This window comes from Caretta caretta, chromosome 2, assembly GCF_965140235.1.
Source record: "Caretta caretta isolate rCarCar2 chromosome 2, rCarCar1.hap1, whole genome shotgun sequence".
Lineage (NCBI taxonomy): Eukaryota > Metazoa > Chordata > Testudines > Cheloniidae > Caretta > Caretta caretta.
Window position 1 is genome coordinate 161,760,810 of NC_134207.1, and position 14,057 is coordinate 161,774,866.

The 14,057-nt window shown below is 39.7% G+C and overlaps 1 protein-coding gene across 4 annotated transcripts in view; it reads left to right on the forward strand.

Moving 5' to 3' along the window:
- Nucleotides 1-14,057, forward strand: part of GALNT1 (polypeptide N-acetylgalactosaminyltransferase 1) — a 191,467-nt gene that overhangs the window by 90,030 nt on the left and 87,380 nt on the right. The window contains exon 1 of one of the 4 annotated variants that reach the window (XM_075125565.1): nucleotides 6,477-6,565. The exons of the other annotated variants lie outside the window; for them this stretch is intronic. The gene's annotated coding sequence lies outside the window, so the exon portion shown is untranslated. Of the gene's footprint in view, nucleotides 1-6,476; nucleotides 6,566-14,057 lie in introns of those variants that run through there. 4 annotated transcript variants of the gene reach the window in all.

The following is a 14,057-nucleotide window of genomic DNA, read 5'->3' on the forward strand; positions in this document are numbered from 1 at the left end:
TTAAAAATAATAGCTGGACATTTGGTTGTGAAATAGTTATTCCTGGGAGAATTTTGTGCCAAAAAATTAAATATTCTGTACACAGTATTTTAAAATTGTGCAAAATTTGCCAATTTTATTGTCAAAATAACACTATATAATCATGCCTGTTTCATTTATTTTGGTAATTTATTTCAAAATACCTGCCAGCAAGTATGTCTGTAACAATACAGTCACACGCAGAAATTCCTCCAGGAGTAGAGTTAAAGAAACCTCTAAGACAACCCAGTTCCTGCTTCTCTGACCTTCCCCCCCAGAGCTCAGTCGGGGGGGCCAGACACTCATACCCCATCCCCTCCTTGAGTCCAGCCGCAGCACCCCCTGTCTCCCCCCCGGCCCAGATACTCACACAGTGTCCCCCCAGAGGCCAGCCATGGGGCTCCCCCCGGCCCAGACATTTACAACTCCTACCCTCCTAGAGTTCAGGAATCCAGAGAGAAACAGCCTGATGCTGGGTCCCAGTTTGGCACGTAGTTTCCTGCGTGCCACCGCCTCCTTCCTTCAGGGTGTGCTTGGAACTACAGCTGCTCTTAGTGCCCACACCCCCTTGGCCTTGTCTTCTATATGCGAGCTGGGCTCTGCTGGGTCCGGCGGCCAACATCTCTGCAGCCCCTTTCTGTGGGGGGAAAGGAAATCCTGCACATCCAACATTAATTTCTGCAAAATTCTGCGTTGTGCCGTGGCGCAGAATTCCCACAGGAGTAAATTAGTGTAATGGAAATTGAGGCTTTAATTTCTGCTAGAATATTGCTAAAATGTCTGTTACACAACTACTTCTAATTTGCAATGGCTAAAATGTGGATTTGTATTGCTAAATCACTTGTACTTTGACTTAATCTGAAATGCGAGATTTTTTTTTTTGAGTAGCTCTATATATTATAGGTCTTTTTGCGCTCTGAGACTGCACAAATAGTTCATATTGAGAACCAATTTTTTTTGTGAAAAAGGAAAGCAAAGATGTAAGAACATGGATAAATACTACTTTACTTCAAAGTTATAGTATTAGATTTTGAAACGATGGATTAAATGAAGTTCAGACTTCTCAGCATATATTCCTCTTACTGCCCATGACAGCAAGTCAGAACTCCAGTGTCTGCTAATGCTAGTCAGAAAGGTTTTTGTAAATAATAGTAATAGTGTTTAATAGTTTTTTTTTTTTCTGCCCATTAGCAGCATTTCCCCCGCTCCTTTTTTTCTACCCAGCGAATCTCCTCAGGCATTTGTGCCTCATCGCTTTCATGGTGGAATCTAAGACCTTGGTGTTCAAGCCCTGTCCCTCTTGTGACAGGCCAGTCACCTTAACTGATGGCCACAACAAATGCCTTTTCTGCTTGAGTCTCATATCCCAGATATTTGGTTGACTGCAGTTCTTCTCTTGTTAAAAGAACTGCAGAAAGTTGAGGGAATTTCATCTCAAATTGTTCCTGTTAGGGTGGTTCATGACATTTACCTCAGACTCTGAAAGGCCTTCCCTTGACTAAACAGAATGGCCCCAGATCCCTAAATCTGACTTCCACACTGCTCTGGGAGTAGAGACTCCATTCCCCAAGTGCTGACTACTGATACCAAGAAAAGGATTCAAGATTGGCATAGTCCTCAGGACATCATCCCACCTGGCTCCAGTCCAGGTTCCCCAGCTCAGACCCTGCCAGAGAAGGTAGATCTTGGCATCATTATACTTTCCCTGGAGCAGAGTAGGGCAAAAGACTAAGAGGAGCTTAGAGCCATCTGACTGAGAAATCTAAGACCAATAACCTAGATCAGCTCAAGAGAACAGTCCTGATTAGCTCTCCATCGCCCTTGGTATGGGGAAATACCTCATCATGTCTGGTACCAGAGCATGTTCTGGGACAGTACTGACCACCTGAGCATCAGTAACCTCTCCCCCTGGGTGCTGGAGACTTTCACTGTACCAGCTGATCTTCCCTCAGTGGTATTGAGACTTACTTGGTTTCTATCTTGGTACCAGCCCTTCGAGAACACTTCTTGGTACCAGCTTCCTAGTACCGATCCCATTTGTACCTCCCATGGGACCTACTTTTATTCTTCTTTCCCAGCTTCCCAGTAGAGAGCAATTTCCTGCTTTTATAAGCTTGTGTAGGGATATTACCCTAGCCTACACTAGGGATAGTGACATTCCTCCCCCGTTGTGAAAAGTCCTTTGAATGCTCCTCCATTCAAATAGGTCACAAATGACTGAAATGTGAAAAATCTAGTTTCTACACACACGTGATTTATAAGTTATTTAAAACAAGTGTTATTGTTAAAAACATGTTTTCTCTCTGTATGAATTGAATCAATTTTTTAAAACAATGGAAATTCTTTTTTTACTTTATGCAGCCATGAATGATTTGATTTATAGACCTTCAGATTCCCAACTCAGGCCTCTGCCATTTGAGCTACAGGAATAACTGCTGTTACTAGTGTGGACCAACTGCTAGAGAGGGAGTTGACTCATACTTTGCCAATGGGATATACAGCTGTTTGTTTTCCAGTGTTCTGTTGTCAGTCATGAATACTGGGCTTTATCTTTGGCTTTGGCCGAGGAGAGTGGTGCAGTGATTAGAAAAAGTACAGTAGATGCTTGTTTGCAGCAACACATTGTAAGAGCAACTGACACTTACGAGCAACGTTTCCCCTGGGAACACTTTCCCAACTGTGAATTGTCCATTCGGTAACAGCAACATACCCACCGCGTAAAAGCAACATTTGTGATATTGTGATGTCACATCCAGGGGCAGAGATTGGGGGGGGGGGGGAATATGTAGGGGTGTTGCCGCCTCCCACCCCAACTGCATCTTTCCATTCCCCTCCAGACCCTGGCCCTTCAGTGCAGCTCAGGGCCTGCCTGACAGAATCTGCATGGAGAGCATGTGTGGGAGGGAGGGTCTGTAAGAGCGGGTTTTTAAGTGGGGGTGAAAGGCAGGGAGCTGGGCTTGGAGGAGCAGCAGAGGCACAGCTGGAAGGTTTCCTCCTCCCTTCCTTAGCATCTGGCTTGCGGGGGCGGGTTTTTTTCTATTTTGCAGTGTGGCGTATCGGGGGACACCCCCTGTCCCCCCGGTGCACTGAGCTGTCCCTTCCATCTTGGTTGCTGCTGGCAGGATGTGTGCGTGCTTTTTTTGCAGTTGGTGGTCAGGAGACCTGAATCTGCAAGGCACTGACCTGTCCCCCTCATGCCCTCCCATCTCTGCTGTTGTTGCTAGGAGCCATTTTCTCCCCTTTCCCCTGCCCCCCTCCATTGCAGACTGCATGTGGTACTCTCCCCAGCCATCCCATCCCTTGCTGGGATGGAGCATGAAGCTGCCAGCTTAGCCTGTTCCTGGCAGCTGGGCTCACTCAGCTGTTTTTGCTCACTGGGGGCACCCCTGCCAAACCCAGGGTTCCCCTGCCCATTTCCCCACAAACTTGGGGTTCCCCCATCCCACCCCCTCCTCCATCTCCTTCCCCCCTTCCAAAACACTCTTCATGCATCTTTGGTCAGACGCTCCCCATAACAGCAATAGCCACTTAGGATCAACACAGCAAAAGGACGCTGATATGTTGCTACTAAGTGTCTAATGTATACACAAAACGTCTTTTTGACATGTTCAGTCTGTAGGGCCATGTAGTTTAGTGCATAAAATCTGGATGTTGTACTAGAAACCAGGTTTTATTCCTAACTCTGCCTGAGGTAATTTTATGCAATCTGTCTTTGTAAAAATTGTGTGCCTGATTCTTGACTCTGTACTACAGTTTGAATTATCAGGCCTTGGTTAGTAATTTGAGTTGGGCCAAGTAATCCCAGACTGTATCTGCTCCAGGACTCTTTGGAGGGGCCTGACTGCACAGCAGTCCCTGGTTGAGAAGGAACTGATGGGAGCCAGGGTGGTGCTGCCCTTATAAAGCCATGGCAGGGACTGTGAAGGGAGGTATGCAAGCACCACACCTGTGGGTACTGCTAAGCAAAATTCTCTAACTTTGGTGCACTGGGCGCACACACACACCTGAGTTACAGGTCTTTGCCCACATCTCAAAGAACAGCAGTTACAATTACAGGTAAGTAACTAGTTTTTTTTTCTGGATTAGATGGAAGGTATGGCAGCTGCGTAGTGTAAAATTAGAAATGTTAGTTCCTGAGGAGGAGGGGAGGCAGTTTGGAATCGGAGGATAAGCAGTTCATCTGGGGATATCTGCTCTTTGAGGAAGGAATTGTCACCATATTTTGTGTAGAAGTTAGCACAATAAGATATTGGCCTGTAGGTGCTACTGCGCTATAAATGGTAAATATTTGTGCCAAAATTATCAACAGTAAAATAAAGTGCTGACATGCATATTTATCTGAAGATTGAGCTAAACCATTGCAGTGAGTGGGACAGTTTACAACTCGGATATTATTGCAGGTTCTTTGCAGAAAAAACTGCATTGGTGTACACTCAGTTCATGTTTTCAAGATTACCTTCACAACCAAGAGGGGCTAGAAAATATATATAATTTTTTAAACTGATAGGTTCTGCAGAATATTGCCAAAAGAGTTGGAATTGCAGAATTTGCAGCTTTGTGAAAGACTGCTTTATGTGAGTTCACTGTGGCTTCTTTCTCTCTCATCCCCTTGACCCGCACAAGACTATTTGTAGCTTGGGACTTGGGTACAAGGGACATTTTCAAAAGGCTTAATATAATGTATTTCATTTGCTCTGCTGAAATCTTATTTACAAGAAATTACCTTATAAAACTTCCTGCCTATCTGTCTTACAATATGAAGGCCAGGTCTTCACTGTAAACTTACATTGGTATAACTGCGTCACTTGGGGTATGAAAAATCCACACTCCTGAGTGACACAGTTATACTGACCTAACCCCCAGTGTAGACAGCACTATGTCAATGGAAGAGCTTCTTATGGAGGTGGATTAACTACGGTGATGGGAGGAGATCTCCCATCGGCATTGTAGCGTCTTCCCTGAAGAGTTTCAATGGTGCAGCTGAAGCGTTGTAAGTGTAGACCTGCCCGAAATATTGTATGCTTACACATGAGCTCATACTGAAGTTAACTCTTCAGATCCTAAATGGATTTGCATCTAATAGCAGTTGCTGTATATTAGAAGCTGCTTGTTTGAATCATAATTTAATTTGGCAGAGAGAATCCGACTTGCATGCTTTTCTCAAACTTTATTTTTCCTGACTTAAGTTACTTAAGTAGGTATATTGAAACCAAGACTGATAAGTTAGCACATCAGAGAATATGTAAAGGTACTACTTTTCCAGACAGCATTTTAAATAATTTAGACTTACTCCTGTATTTGAGTGTTTTGAAGCTGCACGCTTATCCCTCATCCCATAACTCCATCAATTTGTCGTCTTAATGATTTAAGGCAGCATCATAAATCCTTGTGTCAAGACCATAGTATAAATACCTGTATATTCAAATGTAGAGAATATGGATATAGAGGTGTCCCAGCCACTAATGATACCTCATTTGTTTACATATGACACAGTATGCTAATTGGACATAGAGACTTGATTAGATCCATAAATTACCAGAATTTTTGTATACTTTCAGGATATATTTAATTGTTCTATTCAGATTTTACTAATGTAAAAGGAGATCATTCAGAGAAGGAACTAAAAGCCTACCATTCTTTCCCGTCAGCTCTAAATAGTGCCATCATTATCATGAAGGTTTTGAGAAGGCTTTGCACCAAGTTTAGGAAAAAGCAGTGGATACTCCTTTGTTTGAAGTTGCTAGTTTGAAAGTTCAGCCAGCTAAGAATCTGAAGTCATACTTATATTGCTATTTGATAAGTAGACTGAAGAAAATTGCAGTTGATGCAATGACTATAGTAATGCTAAAAATCTGAAAGCATCTGATCAAGGGCTTTCTTTTTCAGTGTCGGAACCTTTTTTCATCTGGTCTTACTGTCAAGAGCAGGAGGCTCTTCGAAGATATTTCCATATTAGACAAAATGCATAGGGTATTTTGAGCCTCTTGCAGAATCTGACCTAAGTTTTCTTGTTGGTGTGAGTTTTTTAATATTTATTTCCCCCAAAAAGCAGAAGGTATAAATCTTGTTTTTCTTATAAAAAAAAATTAATACTTTAAAAATTAGGTTGCCACTGTAAGCCAAAGCAGAGTAGGTTTAAATTTTTTTAATAACTTCTCATCCTCAGACACTATAATCCTCCACTTCGGTCCAAGCCGTCACATATCCTGTTTTCCTTAATTGAGATTTGAGAAATGAGAAATACGTTTGGCAAGGGAGGCTTAAAAAGTATAGTTTCAGCCATTTGGAGAAGAGAATCCTTCTATGTTTCTATCAAAAAATGCTTTGCTAGGAGCAATTTGTTATGCGAGGAAAGCTAGTAAATTGCCACTTTCCTTTTGTGAAATTCTGCTTGAATTCTGTAACCACAATGGTTTTAAGGACCATTTTGGATTTTGTTTCCAGGGTTTAAAGAAGATTTCTACTTGGTTCATGAGATTATGCGACCTTTCTTCTATCCAAATCTTTGAAATAAGACGAAAGGAAAATTTCATACTCTTGATGTCAGGTAAATTATGAAATACTAATGATGGCAGAGAATTTAGCAGGTCGGATTAAAATGTGTGGAAACGTTTTTGAAGGTTTTGTCTGCATTCAGGTCACCGGTTGAAAGATTAAAGATAGATTTTGATGTGAATCGTATAAATTAAGACCCCTGTTTAGCATAAATGGCTACAATCCCAAACTCTGAAGATGAAGCTCTTTTCAGAAGTAGTGGAAGGCTCTGATATAGACTTTTTGGCAATGTTTTTTATGCTGCCATAAATTAAAACTGTGGCTATATGTTGTGTATATGTTTGAAGGAAGTCCAGCAATTTTTGGTACTTAAAAGGTCCCACTTTGCTCTGATGTTTTGTTTTTAGTCCTTTTAGCCATATTGATACTACAGGATAATTGTCAATTTTTATTCCAGTGCATGGATTGCCTGCTGGTGATTTCTAGAGTGTTTTCTGAATACAGAGTTAGTGTCAAGGTTATTGTTAAATAATGGACTTGTCTGTAAAAGTTTCAAGAGTCTGTCAATATCCAGGAAAGATTAAACCAGAATTTAACACACATTTTTCAAGTTAAGAATAAGATTTTCTTCGATAGCAATCATACTTTAAATTGAGCTCTTAACTTCATGGACAGTGGAAAATAATTACTTTATTGCAAATGTAAGGATACTGTAATCTGTATCCCAACTAAGCTCCATTATATTTCCATACCAAAGGTTTTTCAATTTTGTAATTTTTTTCACTAATATAAACAGCATTTTAATAGGGGATGTGCTGCCTAAAACATTCCATTATTCGGGAGGAGCTCTAGTACCATCATTGAAATTTGGCCAGGGGATAATCCTGGGGTTAGGGAAGTAACTGTTACTGTCCTCATGTAAATTCTTTAGAACTGGGTTAATTCATAAGCTTCTAAATCATCATTTCCTGTCTCTGTTTTGCTTACTGTTGCTTCCATGAAGCTTGCTGCTAAGAATCTATTAGCATCCTTTTAGAATTTCAACATGTATCACTTCAACAACCTGCTCTAGCATGCCATATAACTAAACTTCTGAATTGAGAGGGATACTGAATGCATGCTCTTGTTCCCTTCTCTTGTTTTTACCTATCAAAATATCTTTTGGTGTGGGAGAACATGCACTGGGCTGTATACCAGGAGACGTTGAACTCTATACTCAAAGCTTCTAACTTCCATTAATAATTCTGTGCCCTAAATAACTCTGTATTGACCTCATCCCCAACTGAAAGGTTACAGAATCAGGGAAAAGAACCCAGATCTCAAATTTGGCAGACCCAAGTTTGTTTTTTAGCTGTACTGCCTCTCAATCTGCTAAATCTTCATGCTTGTCTATGACTGTGTAAAATGGGGCTAACTCATGCCTGTATAAACCATTATTCTCAGGTTACATGTCGTCCTCTAGTGGCTGGTCTTCAGGGGATAACAGTTTACTCCTGCTGGTCGCTAATATAGTTAATCCTCTAGCTCAACAAGTAGAGGTCTGTCCTGCAATAATTAAATTCCAGGATTTAAAATCTGCTGATACAGATGACAATATTAAGGTTTCATATAATAGAATTTGTGTGTTCCTTTTTCAAAACATTAGGAAACAACATACAAATCCCCTACATGTTAAATATATTAAATTTGGAAAGTTCAGTACTCAAATGTTTGGAAATTGTAGAATAAAGGTGGTTCAATGTTATCCCTGTTCCCTTCTGCGTATATATTATGAGAGTACGTTGTTACTTGTTCACATACAGTTATTTCAACAGGATCCCAACCTCAATAGCAGCATTTTAACATCCTTTTGTGTATGTAATTCACAATAGAATGTAAAACAGACCTGTTGAGAAGGCATGCAAGACTTGTCAATAAATTCATCTCTCCACAGTATTACCTGCAGAAATGTTTTTTCCATGGTTTTTAAAGCCATGAAACAAACCGTAGCAAACTATACTAAACTAATGTATAATAAGCAAATATTTCTGTAATATTCTATATAGCGCGCACACTCTTTGGTTTTAAGAATGATGCTTAGATTAAATTGAACAGTGAATACAATACACACCTCAATTCAAAGAACTAATTATAAATGCCTCTGGAATCTCTAAATGCCAAGTGATATGCTGCAGTGAGATTAGCCTATAGGTGCCTTATTGGAGTAGTATTTGAGATGGTATTGCTTGCAGGAATTGTTAGTAAACTGATTCAGATTAATGCTTAAACATTTTGTATTTTCCTGAATGTTTTAAAGTTTGATTTTAGTGTAAAATTAGCAATTGTTGGTCCAGATGACTAATATTGAAATGATACAAATGTTAGTCCTTTTTTATGATACTGAGAAATTAAAATGGTAAAAGAATAACTATCCATCATGACCTGGAAACCAAACAAGGCTGAGCAATAGATGCAGTGATTTAATTCTGTTAAATCGGACCTTAGATTCAGTGGCTTAAAAATTCCTCTAGTTTAATAGCTTTGAGTAACAGCCGTGTTATCTGTATTCGCAAAAAGAAAAGGAGGACTTGTGGCACCTTAGAGACTAACCAATTTATTTGAGCATGAGCTTTCGTGAGCTACAGCTCACTTCATCGGATGCATCAAATGAAATGAAATGAAAATGAAATGAAATGAAAGCTCATGCTCAAATAAATTGGTTAGTCTCTAAGGTGCCACAAGTACTCCTTTTCTTTTTAATAGCTTTGCAATCCAGGCAGAGCTATTGAGAATGAACTTCAATTCACACAGGTACCCTTTTTTCTTAGATACATAATTCTGCTTTGATCTGCAGAATCTCATAATTTAAATAAGGTCTAAATTAACAACTCACTACTATGCTGCTTTATCTTGCACTGTTTTCAATGGCTTGATAAAGAGTTTGTGACTCTCAGAAGCTTGTCTAGATTATTTTTTTAGTCCAAGTAAGGTTACATTTCTTGTCTCCCACTCTGATTGTCATGCCTTTTTTTGAATTCTTCCACTGGCTCCCACTTCTCTGATGCACAAGTTCAAGCTTCTCATCCCCTTCAAGACCACATGTAATTTTCTTGCCCTCTAAGTCTCACCCTATCTAATCACCTCCCTTCTTCTTGACTGTGCCAGTAATGCCAGCCTTGTCGCTCATTTTGAACATTTTCTTCTGCAGCAGTGTCTATGGTTTCTTGTGGGCTATTCCTCAATTGATAGAATGCCCTTCTTAAACTGGTTCACACAGTCTTCACTCTTTCATATACATCCACTCTTGAAATCCTCTTTCTGTGATGTATGCAAGAAATTTGGTTGACTATCATCTACTTATTACTTTCTTTCTTGTCTGGGGACAAGAGATCAAATGTTGGGAGGATGAAGTGTAAGGGCTGTTAAATTGAAGCTGGAGATTTCTGTGTGGGAGAAGATGAGAAGCTTATTTGATGGGAGAGAGGGAACCTTAGTGTGTTTAATATTAAAATAAAATCTATATATCAATAAACTAACTAATAAGACTGTTCACCCTGATTGCTTTGTATATTGCAACCCTCTTACCTATCCTTCGTCTTTTTTTAGATCAAAGTGGCTGGAAGAGTCTATTTGCATTTTAAAAGTGCATGTTTTGGGAGCTGTAGCAATCTAAGTAATGATACTGAACCGCTTTAGCTAGAAGCTCATAGGTTGAGGGCCACTCCTGCAAGGAAAGGGCTTGACACATAATGTAAAACTTTCATCTCCAGCAGTCATTTGGGGCCCTCTTTAAACTATATTGGAGCTGAAATGTAGGCTTGGCAAGCTGGTCAATTGACTGCCTGTTTGACCACAATCAGATATTCCAGTAAGAATGCGCTGATGTGGGAGGCGGCCTAACTTTTTGAGAGCCTCGTGATGCCATGTGTTCACAAGTCTACGTAAGTGTTGATCACTCATTTTACTACAAGCTAATCTGTTAGGGAAAAGGTTAAACTATTTGAAAACTGAGCATCTTGATTAGCTGGAATTTTCTAGGGCGAAGTGTTGTCTCTTTATTTGTATACTAGGCCAAAGATGTACATGATGGCTTACAAAGGACATAAAAATTAAGACTGCGGTCCCTTCCTCAGAGCCGACAATCTAAACTGACCAGACATCAACATACATTAACTCCGTAGGGAGGGAAAAGAGGGTTCAGTCATTACATCTTTCCCCCCAACACAGAGAAAAAGGTGTGCAGCTATTAAGCCTCTCCCTTAACAAACGAAACTATCAAGGCTATTACCCCCCTAACTTCTCCCTCAACCTTCAACAAAGTAAACAACCCATCTTAAATGCCTATGTAAATAACTCCCCCCCCCGCATGTAAATAAACTGCCCTCAATAAAAATCCCCTTCATAGTCCCTCACCCCCCAAACATTACACACACACATCCTTAGCCAAAGCTTCCAGATAATATAAAATGTTCTTTGCTAATGAGAGGGGTTGACATCATATCTCTTCAGAGGCCCTTCCCTTTTCCCTTGCTGTCCCTTTCTTCCCTCCTGCTATGGCTTATGAGTCCGTTATGTTTTGCTGCAGGGAGGAGGGCTGTTCCTGTGCCCCCTCACCTCCACGCTTGTGTGATTTGTGATTCTGTAAAGGTTCTGGGAGGAAGGGTGCAGTATGCCCAAATACAAGGCTGGAATATTCTGGAAGATCAGGAGTTAAAAATAGAACTGAATGGCTACTGGTTGGTTGACTTATTGAAATATAAGAGATACTTCATAATCTAGAGAGCATTCTAGAAGTAGTGAGACATAACCGGACATAATAAATTATGCTGATTTGAGAAAAGACAATCATGTGTGGAAACTTTTTTTACTAGACATGAACATGGCTAACTTTTAACACTAAGTGCAAGTTCTTTGAGTATGTCCACCTGTTCTTGTGAGTAGGTGATTCATGTAGATAGAATGGAGAAATATTTGTTGAATTTTTTTGGTGTCCAGCTATTGGCAAAGAGAGATTATTTCAGTCAAAAAGCTAAAAAGGAAAGCTGGTAAGCATCAAAATTTTTCTTCTGTGCGTTTTTTCCACTTAATCTTCGGCAGCAGCATCACCACAAAGCATGGAGTTTTTGATGAAGACAGTGATATGAGTGACAGTGAAAGTGAAGCTAATCCCATTACTTCATTTAAGAATTTTGCTACTCCATCTGATTTAGCAACAAAAACTTCTACTTCTGGAAAGTCTTCAGATGTTCATCAAAGTGGCATTAAGAAGTTTTTGGATAGAATATCCCATGACCAGGAAAACAAAATTGACCAGACATTTGCTAGATATATTTATGGCATCAGTACACCATTTCATTTTGTCAAAAATCCTTATATGCTGGAAATTTTTCATAAATTGCATTGTTTATTAAGTACCAAATAGGAAACTACTTGTGGGAAATCTGAATGTGAAATGGCTGATGTAAAAAGTTGGTTTTTTGGTTGGGAGGCGGGGGCTTTTGTTTTCTTTAATTGATCAAAGCAATATATCAGCATCAATCTGTCTCACGCCATCTGTACAAATGGGTGGGGGAGGGGAAGCCGGGTCCAGTCCCAGTCCATAGCTTCTGCACATCGACAACAGAATCCACTAATTACTCCAGGTCTTTTACAAGGGCCTCACTGGCTTGTACGTTAATCTGGGCTTCTACTTTAGCCATTTCGTCAGGTGCTGCAGCCAGCTGGGATAAGGCCTTATCCAGATTCGACTTAGCAGTAGAGTTGGTGGTATTACTGTGCAGGCTCCTCGCGTGTATTTAGTGTTGGATGGAGCACAATCAGGGTGGTGTTAACTTCAGGGTACAGCTTCACAGCCAGTCTAGTATTCATTCCAGTGCACAACTGAACATCACCACACAGCCCGGTATATTGCTAACCAGTTTACAAATATAATCAGTGAATTGGGTCCATGGAAGGCTATTTTGGTTGTGACCATCATAATATGAAAGCTGCTTGGGTGTTGTTGATAAACAAGTATCCATATCCACACTATTATGGATGTGCTGCCCATACAATCAGCTTTACATTGGTGATTTTGAAGATCTGACAACTTTCTCATCAAGTGTCAAAAGTGAAAAGCATTTTCAAAAGAAAACAAGTAGCAACAGCCATTTTTCAGCTAAGTTTATTAGAGCACTTAGTTTCATCTTACTGAGTAAAACTTATTGTACGCAATGGGCGTCTATTAAATGTCTCAAAGATTTTTGGATAGGCAAGAAGCCTCTTTAATCAGCTGCTGCTGAAGAAAGGGTGGCCCCCAAGTAACCCACACTGACATTCTTGATATCTTTTGGGTACGAAATTAAAATTCATTTCACTGTTTGAAGCCGTAGCTCAGTCCATTCAGAATATGGAAAGTGATAGTTCTACACTGTCTAATGTCAAGAACTAGTTCCAGAATGTTAAGAAAGATATTTGTGAGTATACTGAATGCAGTCCATTTAAAAAAGCTGAAGAGAAAAAGATAATAGACAAAATAATCAAGTGATCACTTGTGCACAAATGCTGCCTACCTTCCTGATCCACCCTTCTAGGGTCAAGAATTTTCTTATGATGACTTTGATTCAGCTTGTGATCTCATAGCGGCTATTGCAAATTTTAGAGGATATACAAACAAACAATTCTGACAGAGGTATCAAATTATAAAGCAAGACGTAGCCTGTGCAATGGTTTAAAAAAAAATCAAGTGCAATCCCAGCAGTTGACTGAAAATAGCTTGCTCCTTCGTCAGGGTGGAAAGACTTGTCATCCTTGCACTCTAGCAACAATGGCAGAAATTATTTTAATACTTCTGCGTACTTCTGCATTTGTGGAATGAAACTGGCTGGTTTGGGGAATCATCTATCCAAACACCAGAAATAGATTGAAGAGCTCCACTGCTGGAAAGCTGGTGACTGTCACAATTTAAGGTTACAGAAGAAAAGGGCAGATAAGAGTTGACTCAGGGTTCATCAGATGAAGAGGAAGATATTGATGAATTTGATAAGAGATATAGATAAAGCAGTTAAAGCTGATTTCAAGAAAAACAAACTAAAAGCAAGATGCTCGAAGACTTGGCCTGCTGTCTATCTAGCATAAGAGCAACTATAAAGAAAGTCCTTTAAATGCCATGTGTTTTATTTCTGTTAATTCTTTTGTAACTACTCAGTCTTGAATAACATTCACATTTAAATGCTAACCTCATATTGCTACGAAATGTCATTGTTTCACTTTTTTCTGAGTTAGTCAGTCAGCTAGATAACTTCTTGTAATTAGACATAAATTTCTATCTTTAAGGCTAATCTTTTTGAAGACCATAGTCTTACTCTTTCATTCTTGTTCTGATTAAGTAGTACTTTAAAGTATGTGACCATTTTTGACCTTGTTGGACTATATTTGTCCAGTCACTTGGCCAGTTATATTTGGACTGGCCAAATGTCCAACCCTACAGATGTGCCATTCTGATATTAAAATCCTTTAAAATTAGAGAACAGACACGATCTAAATAAAACAATATAATTATATTTTTAAAATACCTTCTGTAGACT